A 23,861-nucleotide genomic window follows, 5' to 3' on the forward strand; every position below is an offset into this window, starting at 1 on the left:
TTAAGGAGGTATAAGCGGAAAATGCTTTACAGCGGGATTTATCGGGCCTGCTGCGTGGAATGAGGTTGCCTTAGCTGAATGGGGCTTTAATTGAAGGTGAGTGGGTTTTGGCGTGGTTTGGGGGTTTTATATAATCTAGGGCTTGCGTTTTGGACCTTTAACCAATAGGTTTTTCTATTGTGGTTTCAATTGTAGGGATTGGACTGTTAATAAGTAGGATGTCTTTACAAGAATACAGGGAAAACTTTGGTGAATTTGGGCACAGATATATGTGAGGAGAGCTCATAATGTGTGAGAAGTGTGGCTCAGGGGTTAGAGGCGGCAGACCCGAAAGCTGAGATCGGCCCTGGACCAGGGTTCAATTCCCCGCCTCGACGGGGCTTGAGCTCAATAATTCCACGGACTCGATAATTCTCGCTCCGATGCCTACTCGACTCACGGGTTCACACTCTGTGACTCTGGGCAATAGCTTGCTTAATCTCCACAACGGCCCCTCGCGGCGGGATGCCTGGCTTTCACCTTGTGGATGCCCTGCCGGGGTTATCTCACAGGGGAATACCAGGACGGGTTCCCTAAGCAAGCGCTTAGATGCCTGCGATGTGGGTGGTTTGCGCTATATAAATACATGTACATTTACATTTACATTTACATAATAAATATGGAGGGTGGATTCAATGTGGAAACTTTTGTATGATGAAAACTTTAGAGGACTTTGGTCTAATAGGTTCAATTTTATTTTCGGGCAGAATTACAATTTGGGAATTTGATAGGTACAGATGACCTAATGAAATACGGTGCTCGTGACATTTTTGGATACCATTATTTTAGAAGGTACGTCTCATGGGCCAATTGGTTATTAAAATATGAATGGAAAGCAAGAGATAAGAACATTGAGCCAGATGGAATAATTATATATCATTTATCTCCCCTTTTTTTTAGAAAAATCATAAAAATCAGAGTCTTTTGCGTGATAGGTAGAAGTTACACAGAAACACTGAACTATAGGTAGGTGTTATACATTTCTGTAAAGAGGATTTTAGGATAGAGATATAATTCTGACACATATTAATGTCTCAGGGTGAGCTAAATAATAAGTGAATGATTAATGTTAGGAAGGACAATTAGGTGACATGTATGAACTGGTCAATATACAGTTATGATTCAATACCCATGAGATTATGTTTTGGATGGTCCAGTTTATTCTACATATAGGATGAATATGTTATTTTCCCAGTGTTTAGTTGTTTTTAAAAATTATTTGTAATTTGCTTTATATGATCACCTTTTGTTAAGGCTGTTATATAGGCAGGCTTCCTTACAGAGGGACATTGTTAATACTGATGACAATGATTTATTGGGAATGTTAATGTTAATGTAAAAAATGTAAAGCTTAGAAAATTGTGTTATTAATGAAGATGATTTTAATTATGTGGTATGGGAAATATGAATGGTGTTTTGTTTTTCTTTTCAGCCCTGATGACATCCTATGGCGGACAAAATGCATTGGCTGAATTTATTAGGCATTTCTGTTGATGAACTGCTACAAACTTGGCAATTAATATTGATGAACTGGTATATCTGTTGTGGAAACACTATCTTAAAGTGACATGCAATACATTTTGGATCTGTGGACTCAAGGAAATCTGTCTTTTGGATTGAATCAGTTAGGAACGAATTTGCATTCACAAACACTGTTTACTGAACACAGCGCTCCCTTCATTGTGGTATATTACTTACTAAGGTACCATAGCTCTCCCCTGACTCAAATATTTGTATAAGGAATCCTACTTAGCCCTGGAAACATGAGGGCCTAGGGAGTTATAGGGATGCACCACTGACCAGGATACTGCAGGGTTGGAGATGATGACTCTTGATCCACTGGAGAAATCAATACGATAAACTTTTACGCCCTGATGAAGTCCACAGGTAGTGGACAAACGTGTTGGCTGTTTTTATGTTATTTTTATGAAGAATAAAGAATACTTTGGATACAGTATGAACAGAATAGACTAACTCATTTTGAAAACTCTCTTTTGCGGTGCACTTCACATTTGTGGTTAAAACAGTAAGCCATGTGTTGTATTGAGGAGGGGTAAAATATACTATTCCCACTACACTGAGTACAGCAATAGGGAAAGTGTTCGATTGAGGGGGTGTTAACATTTACTATACCCACTCCAGCTAACCCAAGAGATGGAAAAGTGTTGCTTTGTGGGGTGGGTAAAACTTACTATTCCCACTCAAGTCAGTGCAATAATAGAGAAAGTCTTAGTTTACGGAAGGGTAAAATTAAGTATTTCCACTTCAGTCAGTGCAACAAAAGGGAACGTGTTGGATTGTGGAGGGGTAAAGTTTACTATGCTCACTCCAGTCAGTGCAACATTTGAAACAAACTAATTCACTCCAACATAAAAAAATATTTTAAAAAACTTAGTTAACAATACAAAATAAAAAAAAGAAATATAAATATATATGTATTTTATTAACTAAATAAAATAAATATATATTACATTATTAAATACATATAATAAATTACTATCAACATTATTAAAATTAAAATACAAAACTATTTTCAAAATAATAACAACTAATAATTACAATATTTACATTTAAAAAACAAAGCACAATTAACACATACAATAATAAATGAATTTTTCTTATACCTATTTTTAGATTTGTTATTACTTAAGTAACATTCTACCCTGTACTTCAACAAAGTGCACAACACATATCTGAAAGTCTTTATTAAAATATTATTGTGCACATATGTTAAACATTTAAATATTAATAATAATATTGTATTCCTAAAATAATTGTAGTTAATAACCACCACACTCTTTACCATACAAATAAATCCACACACACAAAATATATACATTTTAAAATTATTACTTCTATAATTTTCATGATTAAATCTCAATTAAACATTTATTGGTCATTAAGTAATAATACATTAGTATTAAATTAACTTCCCACTATTTACTCATAGATATTCAACAACTGACGCCCATTACATAATATAAAAAATGGTGTATTTAAATATAATACACAATTATTTTTCATTTTTATAAATTGTATAAATTAATTTTATTTATTATTTAATATAATTATCTTCCTACACACTATATGCACATACAAAACAACACACCCCCCAAAAAACCATTTAATATTTTACATAATTTACATTTAAAGAATTAATAATATTTAAACATTCATTATTAACAAAAACGAATCATTAAATAATTCTAATTTAGTTACATCCCACCCTGTACCCCCACAAAACCCACAATCAGCTCCTAAAATATATATTGTAAGAAAAGATGATTTACACAATTAACATAATTAATTGCTAATTAAATCATTAATACCAACAAAAAGTATTGCTTAACTAAAATTAACTCACAACCTTCACCTAAAATGTTACATTAAAAAAATGTATTACACCATTTTACATCATTAATTATCAAATAAATTTTTAATATTAATAAAAAGCGAATTATTAATTCATTATAATTAAATTACTTCCCACCCTGTACCCCTATAAACCCACAACCTGCCATGATACTAAAATTACAAAAAAGTATTACATTTAATTATATAAATACTAACAATGGAACAACAACAATAAAAAACATAAACAATAACTAAACAAAAAATTTACAACATATACATTTAAATATATACTAAAATGCATAATAATTAAAAAATGATATTATTAACAACTAAATTGTTTGTACATGATATTACTGACTTCAATATTTTCTAAATCAATATTAATTACCTTAAATCGATATTCTTGCCGACGATATTTCCATATCATGAAATTTTGGACATGATGCTTTGGTAGCACAATATTTTTGTTTCGCTTTTTGTCTGAATACCCTCTGATAGCTCGCCTGGTTGTTCGGGCCAAGACAGTCCCTGACACTTTGAGCTATTATTGCCTACCACCAGTACCTCAGTTTTCTCACCGTTAAGTTTTAGAATCCTTTCAGTATCCAGTCTGTGATATCCCTAAGACAGGAGTTAAGTTTGGTGAAGCAACGGCTAACAGGTATGAGAGCCATGATAATCTATAATCTGCATAGCACACTAATGTGAACAACATCCTTATACAACACAATTTTAACTTACCTGTGATATCACAAAACTATTGTCCTTATATCCAAGGGTGTATATATATGAAGCGGCAAAGAGAGTGAACCATCCAGTTCCAAATCCAAATGAAAAGTGGCCAGGAGATGGACAAGGCACTGGAAGAAGCCTGCAGGAAAGGAACAGGAAATTAGAGTCTCTAGGGTGCTTCCTTCTTGTTGGAAAAAAAGTGAAATATAAATAGGCTTCTAGCACTAAGGGCTTGATTCCAATGTCATACGGACCGGAGTCCGTCCAACATCGATTTGCAACTGGAAACAAACAACCTGCTGTCATCGGTTCAAGTCCAGGAAGTAGGATGCGACAAAACCCTGTTTGGTCGCAATCCTATTCTTTACAACAGGAGCATACATTTCGAACGGAGTGCATGTTCTCATTGTAAAAAGCAGAGGTGCAGTTCATCCTTGCACCCCGTGACAGGCACCTCAAGGTGCCTCAAAGACACAAAAAGAGGGGGGACTAGGAGCAAATGAAAAGAAAGGTCCAGTACCCGGACTCCCAAAGTTAACGTTACAATCATTGAAGGGTAACGGTTCCTAAGAGAAAAAAGCAGGCCTATTAGGTAACTGAAAGTACTGGTTTAAGGGACTCTTTCAAAGGATAGGTTTCGCTCTCACACACCCAGGTGGGTTTCATGCTTCATCTTTGGGCATTGCTCCTCGTGGGGGTGGTGCTGCTGTCCCCCCAGGCCCTCTGAGAGGGCTCTTTATCGGAGATCATTTGGAGGAACACTGCAGTGGTGAGTGCAGGTGTGTGGGGAGTGATGTGAGTGAGTTAAAAATACTGCACTGGTACCTTTAGAAAGCTTTATTCAGGGGTCTGTGTGGTATGGTTAGAAACTGGAGCCAAGAGCAATACTCTTGATCTAATAGTCAGAAGTGCAAGTATTTTCCTTCTGCTAATCTTGGAGCTAGTGGTGATCAAAGTTAATGTTTCTAGGTCGACATGTTTCATGCCTCCAGAGTTTCCTAGTGCATACTATGGCATTTCTTCATGACCGTGCAAAGGGTAAGACGTGAAGAACAGGGGTCTGAGACGGCGACACTCAGTACAGCCTGTAATACCTATATTCAGGTGTGGTCAGGGTGACTCTGCACCTGCTGGGATACTACCATGTACATTACTAAATCCAACCTAGACAGCAATGTCTTTTGAAATCGCATCATATGTATGTCAATATGTATGTCGCTCCATTTGTTGAACATTATGATTAGTATTGCCTACATCAATTGCTTACACAATGGAATTTTTGTGGTCTAGGATAAGTGTTGTGACCTACTGTAAATGTTTTATGCACTCACGCTTCACCTCGATCACTCCCTCACCCACTCTAAGATATCCGCTGGTCTATTCACCATTTCAAAATGGCACCCACACTTCTGGCGACCAGTCGACCCCCCGGGTTAGTCCTTCGGCTGTTACAACTAATTACACAGTGAACACCACATAAAGGATACCTACGGCCGAGCCTCCTTGCAAATAGCTATCACGCGACCCCAGACGGGACTACAATACGCCCGCTTCCGAGATCCCATCGAGGTAAGACTGATCGGCACACACCCTTGTCCGCTTTGACAGCCCTGTGGAAGAGAGACACCGGATTGATTCGCTCTATTTTTTGCAGGATCAGCTGGAACCAGACTGCATAATCTTGCAGCTAACCGTTGCCCTTAGTACTCCAGGCTTTAAAACCGCACCTGGCCCTCTGCCACTGCGCAAAGGTAACATTTATTCCCTGCACACCGTTCACCGGAATTAATTACGATTATTAATTCCCCCACGATGTCACCTAACGCAATTCCTTACTTCCACAGGCCGCTCATATCAGGTTCCGGAACGTTCACCTGACGTTCTGCCACGCCGCCCACCACCTCGCAGAAGCCTCACCAGGCTCCCTGTGCACATGCTAAGGTAAACCCTTTGCCCCTAACCAGGGTTGCGGTACCTCCCGTGGTTTTTACTTGGGTTACTCTCCTTAACTCACCTAACCAGGCTCCCTCTGCCCACAGGTGTTTTACACTACTTCCGAGGCTTCGCACCCAGATGCCTTGGTTTCCACCCTATCGGCGATCAGGTCAGTACGATGAATCACTGCACTCCGTTCACACTTTTACTGCCTCCCTCTGAGAATCACTGCGTTAATGACAATTTCACAGATCTACACGGTTTTTGCCTCGTCGAGAATGGCACTATTGTTATTTATTGCGCGCCGTCCTTCGGAACACTCACTAACCCCGGCACGACTTGACTCACTGTCCTAACCGTGATGCACCTGAATATCTTGGGTGACAACTCCTGCAAATTAATACACTGTCCATAGTAACCTTGGAAAATAAGCACAATTATGTCTATGCCATTTCTAGTTGTCACCCCACTCGCGTTGCGCTCGGACTGTATGTAACACACGCCGCCCTACACCAGTAGCTACCCGTGCACGCCTTATCGCTGTCACCAAAAACTGGCTCTGACAGTATTCACCGGTCCAGGTGGCACTAGAATACAATGTCACCGACCTTCACAAATCACGCAAGTGCGTCTGACATGTTGATTTTAAATGCAAATATAATTGTTTTTGAGATAAAACTTGTTTCTCTTCCCTCTTCCCTCCTCCTGTTTATTCCCACAGGCTTCCCAAATCACTCAGGCAATAGTATTATTAGTAGTCCTGAAGCTGATCCCAGTTAATAATTGGAGATCGGGATCGAAACGTCACGTCAACTGTTTTAACAGTACTGCATTTTTCATTTGTACAATATTTGTTGCAGTAACTGTTGGTTCGTGCTTACACAAGATTGCATTGTACTGTAAGCCACCTTTTGCTCCACTCTGTTTGCCTGTCAATTCTTCCCCTGTATTGTTCTCTCTCCCCTTTTACTTGGTACAGGCTTGTGCCCAGTATTTGATCTGTGTCGTGCTCACGTATTTGTGAATCTTCATTTAATCTTGAAAATAAATATTCCCTTGTCCGGCTGGACATTGGAAAAAAAGCCATAGTTCTTATTTAAGTCTGTGCTTACTACTCATAACTGCATTGAAAAGTTTAGGACCTTTGTTCTTTATAAAATCATTAATTACCCGAGGTCCTCAGCTACCTAGACGGGTCCCCTTGTTGCCTACACTACTAAATCCAACTCCAACAGGTAGTTTAGGGAAGCCTCATCGGCGTTGAGGACGATATGGGAAGTGTCCATTGACTTCATCAAGATAACAGCTTGTTACTTGAACTCCACTACTCAAATGGGACAAGTGGGGTAATGCTAGATGGTAGGAATTTTGTGGATTCCTAGGGTTTCAGAAGTAACGTCACAGAAATGCAAGGAAAATTTGCAATTTTACTCAAAGTTTGAGATCTTCAGGTCATTGTGTGTAAGAAAATGTCGAGAGACCCACACAAGGCACACTATCTTGGACTGCCCCAGGTGTTTAGTTCTCAGAAATCCCTGGCTTTGAAAGGGTTCCCCAGGTGACAGCTGACCTGAGCCCAAACAGTTCAGTCATTCAGCTTAGAAGGCTTGTAATATTGGGACTTTGCCCAACTCTGCTATCAACATCCAAAATCAGAATTTCCCCTCTTGCTTGAAGATACGAATGCTTTAGTCCCCAAGGGGGAGAAAATATTTATTGCCCATTGTGGGGTAGGAGTATTGGCTTGATGCCAAAGTAGGTCACCCTGGCATTTTGTTTACTTTGATACCATGTTGAGATTCCTTGATTCTAGTGGCCTTTCTGTCCCCTTGAGGCAGATTTTGGGAACACACCCTCAATTCACCCTCAAGGGGCAGAAAGATTGACTCATTACAGCTCTTCAGAGAGGGTTAGATTTATTTGGCACTCTAAGCCTAGAAAGGGTATTGTTTTGACTTATACTGGGTGCTCCCTTGTGTCTGGACAAAGCTAAATTTCTCTGAAGAGCTGTAATGACAGCAAAACACGTGGTCAACACGGGGTTGATTTTAATCATTCTAGGTTGGCTTGGATTGCATTTTACCAACCCAAAGCTGTAATACTGTGTCTGGAGTGGTGATAGTCTTTTGTCATTTTACAGCTTGGCATGGATAGTACTGTGCTAATCCTATGCTTAAAGACTTTAAGGCAGAAACAGCAAGAGCAAAAGACGTTTTCCCTTTCTAGCTCTGCATGGATGGCACTGTGCTAACTCTATGCTTGAAAACTTTGCTAGAAAAGGACATTGAGGTGAGCGTATTCCGAGTATCGCTTGCGTTGTAGGGTGCTCTATACAGGACTGTTCTTCTCCTAAAATTGGGAACTACCCAGAGTTCTCGGCTTCCTTTTTTGCATAATTTCTGCGGCACTCCAAGCCTGAATATGTATTGTTTTGACTTATACTGCTGTTCCATTGTGTCTGGACAAAGCTAAACATCTCTGAAGAGCTGTGATGAGAGCAAAACCCATGCCAGGGGTTGCTTTGATTGCTCCAGGTTGACAATGATGGTATTTTCCCAATCCAAAGCTGTAATACTGTGCCTAGATTGGTAAAAATGTTTTGTCATGTTACAGCTCAGCGTGGGCGGCACTGTGTTAATTAAATCCTTATGAACTTTGCCAGAAAAGCAGTGAGCACATACAGAGTGTCACTAGTGTTGTAGGATGCTCTATACAGGAGAGAGATAGATAGATAGATAGATAGATAGATAGATAGATAGATAGATAGATAGATAGATAGATAGATAGATAGATAGATAGATAGATAGATAGATAGATAGATAGATAGATAGATAGATAGATAGATAGATAGATAGATAGATAGATGCAGGAAAATCATATCCCCAATGAACAGGACCCCACCATAGCGTCTTTCAATTATTTGACGAACTTAAACATGGCTTGCAACAAGCTAGCCCCGATCAAAACTTCCCACCGGAACAGGAAAATACCGTCAGCTCAGTGGTTTACAGAAGCCCTTCGGATTCAGAGACAGTACTGCAGGAACCTTGAAAGGCAGTGGCGTCGCCACTACAGCCCTGCAGACAAAACGACCTATAAAAATGCCCTTTCCATCTATAAAAGACTTATAGTTTCTGAAAAAAGTCGTTATTATACTTCCCAAATTAACCAGGCAAAAAACTCGGCAGGAGAACTATTTCAGGTGGTTACAACTTTGTCCAATCCCCCTGCCCCGCGCCTAGAAGGCTCTCAGTCTCTATCGGACGCTCTGGCCAGCTTCTTTGAGGAGAAGGTTAGTTCCATTTTCCTCACCTTCTCGCATTCCTCCCCTTCCCCCCCTCCTGTGGCACTTCCCATCAGTATTTCCCCCATCTTTTCATCTTTCGATACCATCAATCGGGAACATATTCAACGTTTGGTAACCAGCACTAAATCTGGATCCCCCCTTGACCCATGTCCCCCTGCTATTCTGAATCTCATCCCAGAAGCAATTTCTCCTGCGTTGTCTACTATCTGCAATGCCATGTTTTCAACAGGCATCCATCCATCGGTCTGGAAGGAGGCTATCATTAAGCCACTTCTAAAAAAGCCAACTCTGGACCCTCTTCTCCCTGCCAGTTATAGACCTATCGCCTGTCTCCCCTTCCCAGCCAAGATTTTCGAAAAAACAATGAACATCCAACTTTCGAAATTCATCAATGACAACAATCTACTTGATGACACTCAGTTTGGCTTTAGACAGGGGCATGGGACGGAGACAGCACTGCTAAAGGCCGCAGATGAAATCAGATCAACGATGGACAGGGGAGGAGCGGTGGTCCTAATACTTTTGGACCTTTCCGCTGCATTTGACACGGTCGATCATGTCACTCTGATCGACCGTGTCTCGGCTCTAGGAATAAGAGGCAAGGCTAAAGATCTGATTGCTTCATTCTTAGCCAATCGCCCTCAGACAGTCAAGATGGGTAATTTCACCTCCCAGACCTTCTCCCTCCCATGCGGTGTTCCACAGGGCTCCTCGCTAAGTCCGACGCTTTTTAATATCTACGTATCGGACTTAGCGAGGGTGATAAAATCATTTCGAATTGCCCTTACAACGTACGCTGATGATACTCAACTAGTGTTATCGGTGCACAACAATGGAACATCTGTCGCAGCCAACTTTCAAGAGGGAATGAAGGCGATAAGCTCCTGGATGTCATCAAACTGCCTCAAACTAAACTCCGATAAAACGGAGGTGACGACATTCGGGAGCTTGCAGCCGGCATGGTCCCCACAGTGGTGGCCATCTCAGTTGGGTCCCCCCCCCAACCGGTAGCCAAGGTCCCCAATTTGGGAGTCACATTCGACAATAAGTTGACTTTCCTCCATCACGCCAACGCTGTGGTATCATCTGCCTTTTACACCCTAAAAAAAATAAAAAAACTACTTCCTTACTTACCACAGTCCGCGGGCAAAACACTTATCAGCACCTTAGTGTTCTCAAGAACCGATTATTGCAATTCCCTTCTTGAACGCTCAGGAAAAGGTACTCAATAAACTCCAGACGGTGCAAAACGCCGCAGCCAGAACCCTACTACCCATCCCTAAATTTACCTCAACTTCCCCTTATATTAAAGAGCTACACTGGCTCCCGATCAGGAGCCGAATCAAATTTAAGGCTCTGTGTATAGCCTACAAAACTCTGAACAACGCAGGACCACAGTTTCTAAAAAAAGCCCTCTGCCCAGTGGAACAACGTAGGACCTTACGATCGTCCTCAGCCTACTTGTTGAACGTCCCACGGACAAGAAAGGCCAGCTGGGGAGATAGATGTTTCACTATCGCCACTGCCAAACTGTGGAATACTCTACCACTCCACATCAAAACAGCCCCCACGCTTCTCAAGTTCAGAAAGAGCCTCAAAACATGGTTGTTCTCCTCCTAATTCCCCCCTCATCTCATGAAGCGATAGCGCCGAGACACCAGTACGGGTATTTGCGCGCTTTAAAAATTGCATAAAATAAAATAAATAAATAGATAGATAGATAGATAGATAGATAGATAGATAGATAGATAGATAGATAGATAGATAGATAGATAGATAGATAGATAGATAGATAGATAGATAGATAGATAGATAGATAGATAGATAGATAGATAGATATCAACCTCTGCTTCCATGTAATTTAGTTTTGAGAGGGGTCATTTTTTATCATTGTTTGATAACCTATACATAAAATGTTTTTATTATTATTTTTTAACGCATATTCAACATGATTTCAATAAAAAATAAAAACTTTGCAAGCTTGCCATGGTCAAATCTCTTCGTTTGCCATCACTTGCAATACTTGAATTTGCAATGCAAGCGAGTGTATATTTGTTTTACTTTTAAAGCATATGCACATATTTAAAAGTGCATGCAGGTACGGGCAAATGATGAGCTTCTGAAATAAAAGTAAAACATAAATAATCACAGATTTGTCATAGTTTGGGAAAGTTTAGTATTGCAACAGCAAAATAACTTGGATACAAATTATGGAAATTTACTAGGAAGACACAACATCGTTAAGTGGCGGCACCACACCCTGTCCCTATAAACTGTTCCTGAATATTTTCAAAGTCTTTGCAGCTGTCCCCTGAGGTACAACTACAAACAAACATAGTGCTGCAGTATCTATAAAGCCCTGTGGCACGATTTGACTGAACAAGACATTTAATAAAGTATGTTAAAATGTGTGGAAAAGCTGGTAAGGTAAACTGTGTTTTATGTTTTGGCAACACCTGCCTTTCATTTCTGTCTACAAAGGACTATAAAGACAATGCCTTCAGCCTCATTTTATGCTTCCCTGTAATATCAATTTGTGCATAAACATCAATTTCACTCCCAATACCTATTAGAGGTAGTGTGTTGAGTCTTCATGCGGTAATATTACACTGGGTTTCCCGAGTCCAGGTTTAACTAGATAAACCCAGATAGCAGCACGGAATTCGGGAATTGCTTGCGGTAATCAATGCAGTAACACCATATTGGAAGGTTGTAACACTGCAGCAATTTTTCTGCTCAGAATGACCATTGTTAGAAACTGATGTTTCTGGTTGACAGAGTACACACCCTGCCCAAGCAGAAGCCACAATCCTAGTCAAGGTAAGTCTGATACAAACTTTAGGCAGTCAGGCTTACCTTAAGGTGCAATGTGTAAATAATCTGTGCAACACTTAAATTATAGTAACAGAATGAAAACACCACTTAAAGACTCCACAGCTGTTTGGAAGAATAGGGAATATTTATCTGAGTGAAACAATATCAAAATATCAAAAAAGCAATCAGTAGAAGTCGAAATATGAATTTTTAAAGATTAAATCTCAAAACAGTGCTTAGAAGTCAATAGCGCTAAAAAGTTACTTGAGGTCGTGCTAGACCGGGGTGAATCCAAAGTTCAGGTGGACTGTGATGGAGGGCAGGCCGGCTACTGGACTCACTGGACCGTTTTCTGCTGAAAAGGTACATCGCAAATCTTGTTGTTCTTTGGTTTGCATTCTCGCAGTCTGGTTGATGTGTCGGAGTTGAGCCTCGCAGTCGGTGATGAAGTTTCTGCGCTGCGTTCAAGTCTATCCTCACAGCGGCGTCTTTGAATAGCAAAGTTGTCACTCACTGCATCAATTTCTGAAGAAAACAGCTGCAGAACCCACTTCTGAGGCCCAAGAATGGAGGGGGCACCTCAGGCAAGGGAAGGACTCAGAGATGTCAGAGTCCAGCAGCACCAGCAGCATTGCAAGACATAATTTGTGACCCTGAGTCTTCAGAGAACAAGAGGCAAGCTCACAAGCCCTTGGAGAAGCATAGTTTCAAGGATGTAGAGAGTAGGTCAAGTCACTCTCCCTCCCAGCCAGGAAGCAGCAGGCAGCAGTCCTTCCTACAGCACATCAGCTCTCCTTCTAGGCAGAATGACCTTGATTCAAGCAAAGCTCCTATTTGGTGGTGTCCGGGATCCAGTACTAAAGACCAAATGTGCTTTGAAGTGTGGAAGATATCAAAGAGGCCTTCGAAGATCACAATGATCTGCCTTTCCTGCTCTGGCTCCAGACACACTATAGGGTGGTATTTTTATCGGATCTCCCGGAAGCTGTAAACACAGTCAACTCGCATGCTCCCAAACCAGGCAGCCTACAGCTGTTAAACCTATTATACGCCGACGACATGGTCCTCCTAAGTAATACAAAGATAGCTCTACAAAGGCTGGGAATCTGTAAACAATCGTTAGGCAGAATGATGACTTTTCTAGTGAGCTGCCACAAATTGAGGATGTCAAAGGAAGGCAGCCTAGCGCAACATCTATGGGCCAACCTGAACACAAAACAATGGCTAGGGGCGCATGGCTACTTGACAAGCGGGTAAAAACCTTAGGCCTGAGCGAAGTATGGGACCTACACGTCAGCCAAAATGAGTTCAAAAGGCTAGAAGAAATAAGCGCAAACAAGCTCTCCTCTATGGAAGACAAGTCTTGCAAGAAGAAGCCACGGTTGGATGACCCTTATATCATATGATCAGTTGACACATCAGAGCTATTTAACTTCAACATTCAGCGCACGCACAAAACTCTGCTTTCTATAACTTATTTTAGGGGTGATTCCCTTGTCCTGCCACCTTCCCAAATGGAAAAGAGACCATGCCCCGGAACCATGTTGGTTTTGCGGACATCATAGGGAAGACATAATTCATGTTTTGTGCCTGTGTCCAAACCTCTTAAAGGAAAGAAGGTCCCTTCTATGGAGGGACTGGAACAACAAGGAGGTCAGATCATGTAGATCTGCAGTATTGGCATGTTTTGATCCAGGGAACACAAATTTAAACTGTGCACTGGTAAGGTTTATGGACTGTGCAGCAATCAATCAATCAATCATCGCATTTATATAGCGCACTACTCACCCAGAGGATCTCAAGGCGCTGGGGGAGGGGGGTCCGCTACTGCTCGAACAGCCAGGTCTTGAGTTGCTTCTTGAAGGCGAGGTGGTCCTGGGTGAGGCGGAGGTGGGTGGGGAGGGAGTTCCATGACTTGGCGGCGAGGTAGGAGAAGGACCGTCCCCCTGTGGTGGCTCTTCGGATGCGGGGGATGGCGGCGAGGGCATGGCAGGTTGATCGAAGCTGGCGTTTGGGAGCGTAGAAGTTGAGGCGACTGTTGAGGTATCCTGGGCCTTGGTTGTGTAGGGCTTTGTGTGCGTGGGTGTGGAGACGGAAGGTGATTCTCTTGTTGACCGGGAGCCAGTGCAGGTCTCTCAGGTGTCCGGAGATGTGGCTGCGACGGGGGATGTCCAGGATGAGTCGTGCTGAGGCGTTCTGGATATGCTGGAGTCTGTTCTGGAGTTTGGTGGTGGTTCCGGCGTAGAGGGAGTTGCCGTAGTCCAGACGGCTGGTGACGATGGCCTGGGTGACCGTCTTCCTGGTCTCGGTGGGGATCCACCGGAAGATCTTACGTAGCATGCGCAGGATGTTGAAGCACGACGAGGAGACGGCGTTGACTTGTCTGGTCATGGAGAGGGAGGAGTCCAGGATGAAGCCCAGGTTGCGTGTGTGGTCTGTTGGTTTGGGTGCACTGCCTAGGGCGGGGGGCCACCAGGAGTCGTCCCAAGCGGGGGTGAGGATCCCAGGATGAGGACTTCCATCTTGTCCGAGTTCAGTTTCAGGCGGCTGTTCTTCATCCATTCAGCTACCTCTTTCATCCCTTCGTGAAGGTTGGCTCTGGCGGGGTCGTTAGTAAGGGAGAGGATCAGCTGGGTGTCGTCGGTGTAGGAGATGATGTTGAGGTTGTGCTGGCGTGCGATGTCTGCGAGGGGGCTCATGTAGACGTTGAAGAGGGTTGGACTGAGCGAGGAGCCTTGAGGAACGCCGCAGATGACTTCGGTGGCTTCAGATCTGAACGGAGGGAGGCGGACTCTCTGTGTCCTTCCGGCGAGGAAGGAGATGATCCACTCCAGTGCCTTCTCCTGGACTCCGACGTTGCTGAGGCGTTGTACTAGGGTACGGTGGCAGACAGTGTCAAAGGCCGCGGAGAGGTCGAGGAGGATGAGGGCCGCTGTTTCTCCGTTGTCGAGCAGCGCGGTCTCGGTGCTGTGGTTGGCCCGGAAGCCAGACTGCGAGGGGTCGAGGGATCCGTTCGTCCCGAGGAAGGCGGCCAGCTGCTTGTTGACGGTCTTCTCGATGACTTTTACAGGAAACGGGAGCAGCGAGATGGGGCGGTAGTTCTTGAGGTCGGTGGGGTCGGCCGATGGTTTCTTAAGTAGGGCGCTGAGTTCGGCGTGCTTCCAGCTCTCCGGGAAGGTAGCGGTGTCGAAGGAGTTGTTGATGATGTCCCGCAGGTGGGGTGCGATGACAGCGTCGGCCTTGTTGAAGACGTGGTGGGGGCAGGGGTCGGTCGGAGATCCGGAGTGGATGGAGTTCATCGTGCGGACTGTGTCTTCGGTGCTGATCGGAGTCCAGGCGCGGAGGGTGGTGGTGGGGGGCGGTGGTTCGGTCGTGGCGTTCGTCGGTTGAGTGCTGAAGCTGTTGTGTATGTCCGCGATCTTGTTGTGGAAGTAGGAGGCGAGGGAGTTGCAGAGGTCTTGCGGGGACCAGGGGTCCTGGCACTGGGCGCGGTCCACGCGCGGACGGGCGCAGACGGGCTTACCTTTGGCACACCTAGGGCGCGCCCGCTGAGCGTACGCGTGGACTCCGCCATAAAAGGCGTAGTGGGGGGGTGGAGCGAGGGAGGGGCCGCTGGGAGGCGGGAGCGGGGAGGCTAATCAGGGGCGAGCAGAGGGAAGAGGGGGCGGGCCGCAGGGGGGCAGCGGCTGGGTGGGGGGAAGTGAGCGGCGGGGGGAGGAGGGGTGGGGGTAGGATCGGCGGGAAAAAAAAACGGCAGAGCGGCGAGGGGGGAGGCCTGAGGGCTGACCCTAGCAGGCGGCGGGCAGGGGGCAGGGGCAGGGGTCGGGTCGGCAGTAGGGTGACCTTGCCCCCGGGGACCGTGCAATGGACATTGGGGGAGGGGATACATCGATCGCCACCTCAGGCAGTGAAACAAACTTCAGGATCTCTACAATAGCTGGACAAACTTCCTTGCCGGCATTTAGACGCATGGAAATCTGTCGCAAACATCAAAACAAAACTGCTGCCAAAATGGGATTGGCGTTTAGGCTGGCAAATTCTGGGGCTTAACACACAATCTCACGACCACATATGCCCCTAAGGGATCATCATTACAGGCATTTTTTCGGCAGTGTACCTACAAAGAGCTCGGACATGTGGGGGACCGGGCGTTCTATTTTATAAAACTCAAGTGTCACACTTTTATCTTTTGTATTTTGCAAAGGTTTTTTTAAATCATGAAATAAAGTTACTTACTTACACAGATGGCAGAGTCCAGCAGCACCAGCAGAATTGCAAGAATTCATATGTGACCCTGAGACTTCGGAGAACGAGGCAAGCTAGCAAGCCCTTGGAGAAACATGGGTTCAAGGCTGTAGAGAGTAGGTTCAGTCTCTCTCCCTCCCAGCCAGGAAGCAGCAGGCTGCAGTTTTTTCTACAGCACAGCAGCTCTCCTTCCAGGCAGAATGACATTGGTTCCATCAAAGCTCTTATTTGGTGGTGTCAGGGGTACAGTACTAAAAACCAAATGTGCTTTGAAGTGGGGGAGACATCAAAGCGGCCTTCGAAGATCACAATGATCTGCCTTTCCTGCTCTGGCTCCAGACACAGTATAGGGTGGTAGGCAGCTATTTGTGTGGAGGCAGGTATGGCCCTATTCAGGTGCAAGTGTCAATCTTCTCCTCCCAATCTACATCAGGAATTCACATCAGCATGTGGATGGGCCATCAGTATGCAAATATCAAATCCCTTCTCCATTTGTGTGACTGTCTAGAGGTAATGCACAAAGCCAAGCTGTCACCCAACCTAGGCATGTATTCAGAGACGGGCAGACACAGAATGGGTAAACTGAGAAAATACTGACTTTCTAAATGTGGCATTTTCAAATTTACAATTTAAAGTCCAACTTCACCATAAGTTGTGATTTTAATTGTGGGTCCAGAGGCACCAACCTCCAAAATGTGGGTCCAGAGGCACCAACCTCCAAATCACAATCTTTTTCCAATTGGAAATTACATGTAAAAGATGTTTAAAGGTAATTCCAATGTTAACCAATGAGGCCGACAGGCCTTGCCATTGTGAATAACTAATTTAGCAGTTTTTCACTACCAGGACATGTAAACCTCAAAAGTGCATGTCCTATCTCTTAAATACACTGCACTCTCCCCATAGGGTTGCTTAGTGCCTACCTTTGGTGTGACTCATGTAACAAAAGGAAAGATTTTGGCCTGGCAAGTAAATTAACTTGCTAGGTCGAATGGCACTTTAAAACAGCATTCACAGTCTCTCAGTGGCAGACCTCAGCCATGTTGAAAGGGCTACTGAGTCATTGCTGCAGGCCCACTAGTAGCATTTAATTTATACGCCCTCGGCATATATAGTGCACTATACTAGGGACGTCTAACTAAATTAAATATGCCATTTGTGGATGTTTCCATGTTTTGAGTAAAGAGCATATGCACTTTAGCACTGGTTAGCAGTAGTAATGTGCACAGAATCCTAAAGCCAACAAAAATGAAGTCAGAAAAATTGGAGGCCAGAAGGCAACGCGTCTGGGAAAACCATTCCAAGGATGCCGGGTATAATAACAAATGTCTGTGGATTTGGTCATTCTGGTGTTAAATTATCAATGCTAGAATATCTCATCACACTGAATAAGAACCTTTGTTTTTATTATGCTGTGCTTCATCCAATCGGCTACTTCTTTCATCCCTTCATGTAGGTTGGTTTTGGCGGTGTTTGGGTCTTTGGTGAGTGAGAGGATCAGTTGAGTGTCATCAGCGTAGGAGATGATGTTGAGGTTGTGTTGACGTGCGATGGTTGAGAGGGGGCTCATGTAGACGTTGAAGAGGGTAGGGCTGAGAGACAAACCTTGTGGGACGCCGCAGATGACTTCGGTGGCCTCTGACTTAAAAGGGGGGAGGCGGACTCTCTGAGTTCTTCCAGCGAGGAACGAGATGATCCAGTCCAATGCTTTTCCTTGAATTCCGATGTTGTTGAGGCGTTGTATCAGGGTGCTATGACAGACTGTGTCGAAGGCTGCAGAGAGGTCAAGGAGGATGAGGGCGACTGTGTCTCCGTTGTCCAGTAGTGTTTGAATGTCGTCTGTTGCTGCGATGAGGGCGGTCTCGGTGCTGTGTTTGGCTCGGAAGCCAGACGGTGAGGAGTCGAGTGATTTGTCGGTTTCGAGGAAGGCGGCGAGCTGATTGTTGATGGCTTTCTCAATGACTTTGGCAGGGAATGGGAGGAGCGAGATGGGGCGGCAGTTTTTGAGTTCGGTGGGGTCTGCTGTAGGTTTCTTCAGAAGGGCGCTGAGTTCGGCGTGTTTCCAGCTTTCTGGGAATGTGGCGGAGTTGAGGGAGCAGTTGATGACGTCTCGGAGATGGGGTGCGATAATGGAGTTTGCTTTGTTGAAGATTTGGTGGGGGCATGGGTCTGTAGGAGATCCTGAGTGGATGGAGTTCATCAGGCGAATGGTGTCTTCAGTGGTGATTGGGTCCCAGTCGAAAAGGTTATTCAGAGGGGGTACAGGTTCGGAGGTGATTGGGGTGGACTGGTTTACGGGTTGGTTGTCAAAGCTGTTATGAATATCGGCGATTTTGTCATGGAAGAATGAGGCGAGGGAGTCACAGAGGACTTGAGAGGGGGTGATGTCGTTGGAGCTGGCGGTGGGGTTGGTGAATTCTTTGACGATGTTGAATAGTTCCTTGCTGTTGTGGGCGTTGTTGTCTAGTCGGTTTTTGAGTGCTGATTTCTTGGTTGTCCGGATTAGTTGGTGGTGTTTGCGGGTGGCATTTTTGAAGGCGGCTTGGGTGGAAGTGTTTGGGTCTTTTTTCCAGGTTTTCTCAAAGAAACGACAGAGCTTCTTGGATTTCTTAAGGTCATCGTTGAACCAGGGGGCGTTCTTGCTGCCTTGCTTGATTTGATGTTTTTTCAGGGGTGCTAGTTTGTCGGCGCTTTGGGTTAACCATTGTGTGAGGTTGATGGTGGCTTGGTCAGGGTTCGATGAATAGGCAGGAGGGTTTTGAAGAAGCGATGTGGAGATCTGGTCGATCGTGATTTTGTTCCAATTTCTTCGTAGGGTTGGTTGAGGGTGGTTGTGGATCGTGGTCTTTTTGTAAGTGAAGTGGATGCAACTGTGGTCCATCCAATGGAGGGCTGTGGTGTGATTGAAGGAGATATGCTTGCTGGAGGTGAAGATAGGGTCGAGTGTGTGTCCTGCGTAGTGGGTGGGGGTGTTAACAAGTTGTTTGAGTCCAAGATTGGCGAGATTGTCCAGAAGGGTGGTAGTGTTACTGTTGTTGCTCTTTTCCAGATGGAAATTGAGGTCTCCCAGTAGAATGTATTCTTCAGAGGGGAGGGCGTGTGGGGTGATGAAGTCCGTGATGTCATCACTGAATTGTGTACGGGGTCCTGGTGGCCTGTAGAGGAGGGTGCCTCTGTGTGTGGTCTTGGGGTCGGTGTGGATCTAGAAGTGAAGGTGTTCGGCGATAGCGAGGTTGTCGTCTGAGCTGGTTGAGACGCGGATGGAGTTCTTATGGACGATGGCGATGCCTCCTCCTGTTTGGTTGGTGCGGTCCTTTCGGATGATCTTGTAGCCTTCTGGGATGGCTATGGCGATGTCTGGAGCTGATGAGGCATTCATCCAGGTTTCTGTTAGGAAGGCGATGTCCGGAGAAATGGTGTCGAGTAGATTCCTAAGGTCGATGGCGTGTTTGTGAACCGAGCGGGTGTTGAGAAGGATGCATTTAAGGTGGTTAGTGTCGGATCTCTGTTTGGTGTTTGTGGATTTGGTGTGGGTCTTGATGCAGTCGAATTTGCAGGAGTGGCATGTGAAGGGTCCATGGGTGATTCCCGGTGCGGCTTGGGCGCAGTTAGGGAGTCGGCCGGGGTTAAGTGCTAAGAGGGTAGAGGCGTCGTATGAAATGCGGGGGGAGTTGGTGATGCGGGGACCAGGGGGTCTGGCGCTGGGCGCGGTCCAGGCACGGACGGGCGTAGACGGGCTTACCTTTGGCGCACCTTCGGCGCGCAAGGGGCGCGACCGCTGCACGTGGACGCTGCGCTTAGATGCATCTGTCATAAATGGAGGGAGGGGGGTCGGAGCGTGGGAGGGGCAGCAGTGAGGCGGTAGCGTAGGGGAGGGACGGGCTGGAGGCACAACAAAATGGCAGCAACAAAAACAACAACAAACACGACGATATTGGGGGTAAATAATGTCAAATACTGCCGTGGGCACAGTCAGGCAGCCTCAGGGGGCAATGCAATCAATGCGAGCAGTGGAGCGCCAGGAGCACACACAGGCACAGACAATTAATACAGTAATGCGAGGCGCAGGTAAGCACAAATTAAATCCAGGCACAGATTAAAGGCACAGGCAGCGCTACGATACCATGAGATGCGAGGACAGGCACAGGCACAGATTCGTTATGGCAGCAGTGAGGGGAGAGCAGTGCTACGATGCCAGAGGAAGCCAGGAGCCAGGAGGGAGCGACCGCTTCTGCCGAGGACAGGCTGGTCACAGTGATGCGCCGGACGGGACGTTCCTGAAAGCCAGTGGGTGGGAGGGGCAGCAGGGAGGCGGTAGCGTGGGGGGAGGGACGGGCTGGAGGCACAACAAAATGGCAGCAACAAAAACAACAACAAACACGACGATATTGGGGGTAAATAATGTCAAATACTGCCGTGGGCACAGTCAGGCAGCCTCAGGGGGCAATGCAGGCAATGCGAGCGGTGGAGCGCCAGGAGCACACACAGGCACAGACAATTAATACAGTAATGCAAGGCGCAGGTAAGCACAAATTAAATCCAGGCACAGATTAAAGGCACAGGCAGCGCTACGATACCACGAGATGCGAGGACAGGCACAGGCACAGATTCGTTATGGCAGCAGTGAGTATGGCACTCAATGAGGTTCAAGTGTGCCCTCCCTAGCTCCTTATGTATATCCTGGGGCGTGGTGAGCTCCATTATCGTGCACACCTTGTCAAGAGTCGGTATAAGCCGGGAGTAGAGTTCACCGAGCTTCTCCATATTAGAAGCCAACTTCTCCCACCTCACACGGCGTCTGTTATTAGTCAGGGTGAGCCCTAGGGCAACGTCATCAGTTTACCCCCTCTATCCTCCAGGTCACGAACCACATAAACCAGTTCTCGGGCGTTGTGATCGCTATCTTCCCGAGATGTTACCCGGAAGTCAATGATATCCGGCCACATGGAGAGATGGACCATGATATTGTCCAGTCTGGACTCCCGGCCCTCTCTGTGGTAGGTGCATTTTGGTGGAATGTCTGAACCCCTGCGTCTATTACATGCCCGGATGCCCCACCTCAGGGTAAGTGCTGTAATTTGAAGGGCTAAAGGTGACCAGGCTCTAGGTGGAGGGGCTACCGAAGGAGGTACCAACCATACAGCATCCTCTTCCCGTGATAGACCGTCCAATAAACCTAGGAGGGGCTCGAAGTGGCAGTTAAAATCGCCACCCACCAAAAATGGTATGCCCTGTGGGATGTCATTTAGGAATGCCGAGAGTTGGTCAATGGTTTCTGACTCAGTTGTGATATTTACTGGTCTAGAGTAGATGTTTACCACGATCAGATTGTTCTCGTTTGGCCACTCCAGCAAGACCCCAAGACTCCAACAGGTAGTTTAGGGAAGCCTCATCGGCGTTGAGGACGATATGGGAAGTGTCCATTGACTGTTATCAAGATAACAGCTTGTTACTTGAACTCCGCTACTCAAATTTTACTCAAAGTTTGAGATCTTCAGGTCATTGTGTGTAAGAAAATGTCAAGATACCCACACAAGGCACACTATCTTGGACTGCCCCAGGTGTTTAGTTCTCAGAAATCCCTGGCTTTGATAGGGTTCCCCAGGTGACAGCTGACCTGAGCCCGAAAAGTTCAGTCATTCAGCTTAGAAGGCTTGTAATATTGGGACGTTGCCCAACTCTGCTACCAACATCCAAAATCAGAATTTCCCCTCTTGCATGAAGATAGGAATGCTTTAGTCCCCAGGGGGGGAGAAAATATTTATTGCCCATTGTGGGGTAGGAGTATTGGCTTGATGCCAAAGTAGGTCACCCTGGCATTTTGTTTACTTTGGTACCATGTTGAGATTCTTTGATTCTAGTGGCCTTTCTGTCCCCTTGAGGCAGATTTTGGGAAAACGCACTCAATTCACCATCAAGGAGCAGAAAGATTGACTCATTACAGCTCTTCAGAGAGTGTTAGATTTATTTTGCACTCTAAGCCTAGAAAGGGTATTGTTTCGACTTATACTGGGTGCTCCCTTGTGTCTCGACAAAGCTAAATTTCTCTGAAGAGCTGTAATGACAGCGAAACACGTCAGGGGTTGATTTTAATCATTCTAGGTTGGCTTGGATTGCATTTTACCAACCCAAAGCTGTAATACTGTGTCTGGAGTGGTGATAGTCTTTTGTCATTTTACAGCTTGGCATGGATAGTACTGTGCTAATTCTATGCTTAAAGACTTTAAGGCAGAAACGGCAAAAGCAAAAGACGTTTTCCCTTTCTAGCTCTGCATGGATGGCACTGTGCTAATCCTATGCTTGAAAACTTTGCTAGAAAAGGACATTGAGGTGAGCGTATTCCGAGTATCGCTTGCGTTGTAGGGTGCTCTATACAGGACTGTTCTTCTCCTAAAATTGGGAACTACCCAGAGTTCTCGGCTTCCTTTTTTGCATAATTTCTGCGGCACTCCAAGCCTGTAAATGTATTGTTTCGACTTATACTGGTGTTCCATTGTATCTGGACAAAGCTAAACATCTCTGAAGAGCTGTGATGACAGCAAAACCCATGCCAGGGGTTGGTTTGATTGCTCCAGGTTGACAAGGATGGTATTTTCGAAATCCAAAGCTGTAATACTGTGCCTAGATTGGTAAAAATGTTTTGTCATGTTACAGCTCTGCGCGGGCGGCACTGTGTTAATGAAATCCTTATGAACTTTGCCAGAAAAGCAGTGAGCACATACAGAGTGTCACTAGTGTTGTAGGATGCTCTATACAGGAGAGAGAGAGATAGATAGATAGATAGATAGATAGATAGATAGATAGATAGATAGATAGATAGATAGATAGATAGATAGATAGATAGATAGATAGATAGATAGATAGATAGATAGATAGATAGATAGATAGATAGATAGATAGATAGATATCAACCTCTGCTTCCATTTAATTTAGTTTTGAGAGGGGTCATTTTTTATCATTGTTTGATAACCTATACATAAAATGTTTTTATTATTATTTTTTAACGCATAGTCAACATGATTTCAATAAAAAATAAAAACTTTGCAAGCTTGCCATGGTCAAATCTCTTCGTTTGCCACTACTTGCAATACTTGAATATGCAATGCAAGCGAGTGTATATTTGTTTTACTTTTAAAGCATATGCACATATTTAAAAGTGCATGCAGGTACGGGCAAATGATGAGCTTCTGAAATAAAAGTAAAACATAAATAATCACAGATTTGTCATAGTTTGGGAAAGTTTAGTATTGCAACAGCAAAATAACTTGGATACAAATTATGGAAATTTACTAGGAAGACACAACATCGTTAAGTGGCGGCACCACACCCTGTCCCTATAAACTGTTCCTGAATATTTTCAAAGTCTTTGCAGCTGTCCCCTGAGGTACAACTACAAACAAACATAGTGCTGCAGTATCTATAAAGCCCTGTGGCA

This window comes from Lissotriton vulgaris, chromosome 3_1 (genome assembly GCF_964263255.1).
Source record: "Lissotriton vulgaris chromosome 3_1, aLisVul1.2, whole genome shotgun sequence".
Taxonomy (NCBI): Eukaryota; Metazoa; Chordata; class Amphibia; order Caudata; family Salamandridae; genus Lissotriton; species Lissotriton vulgaris.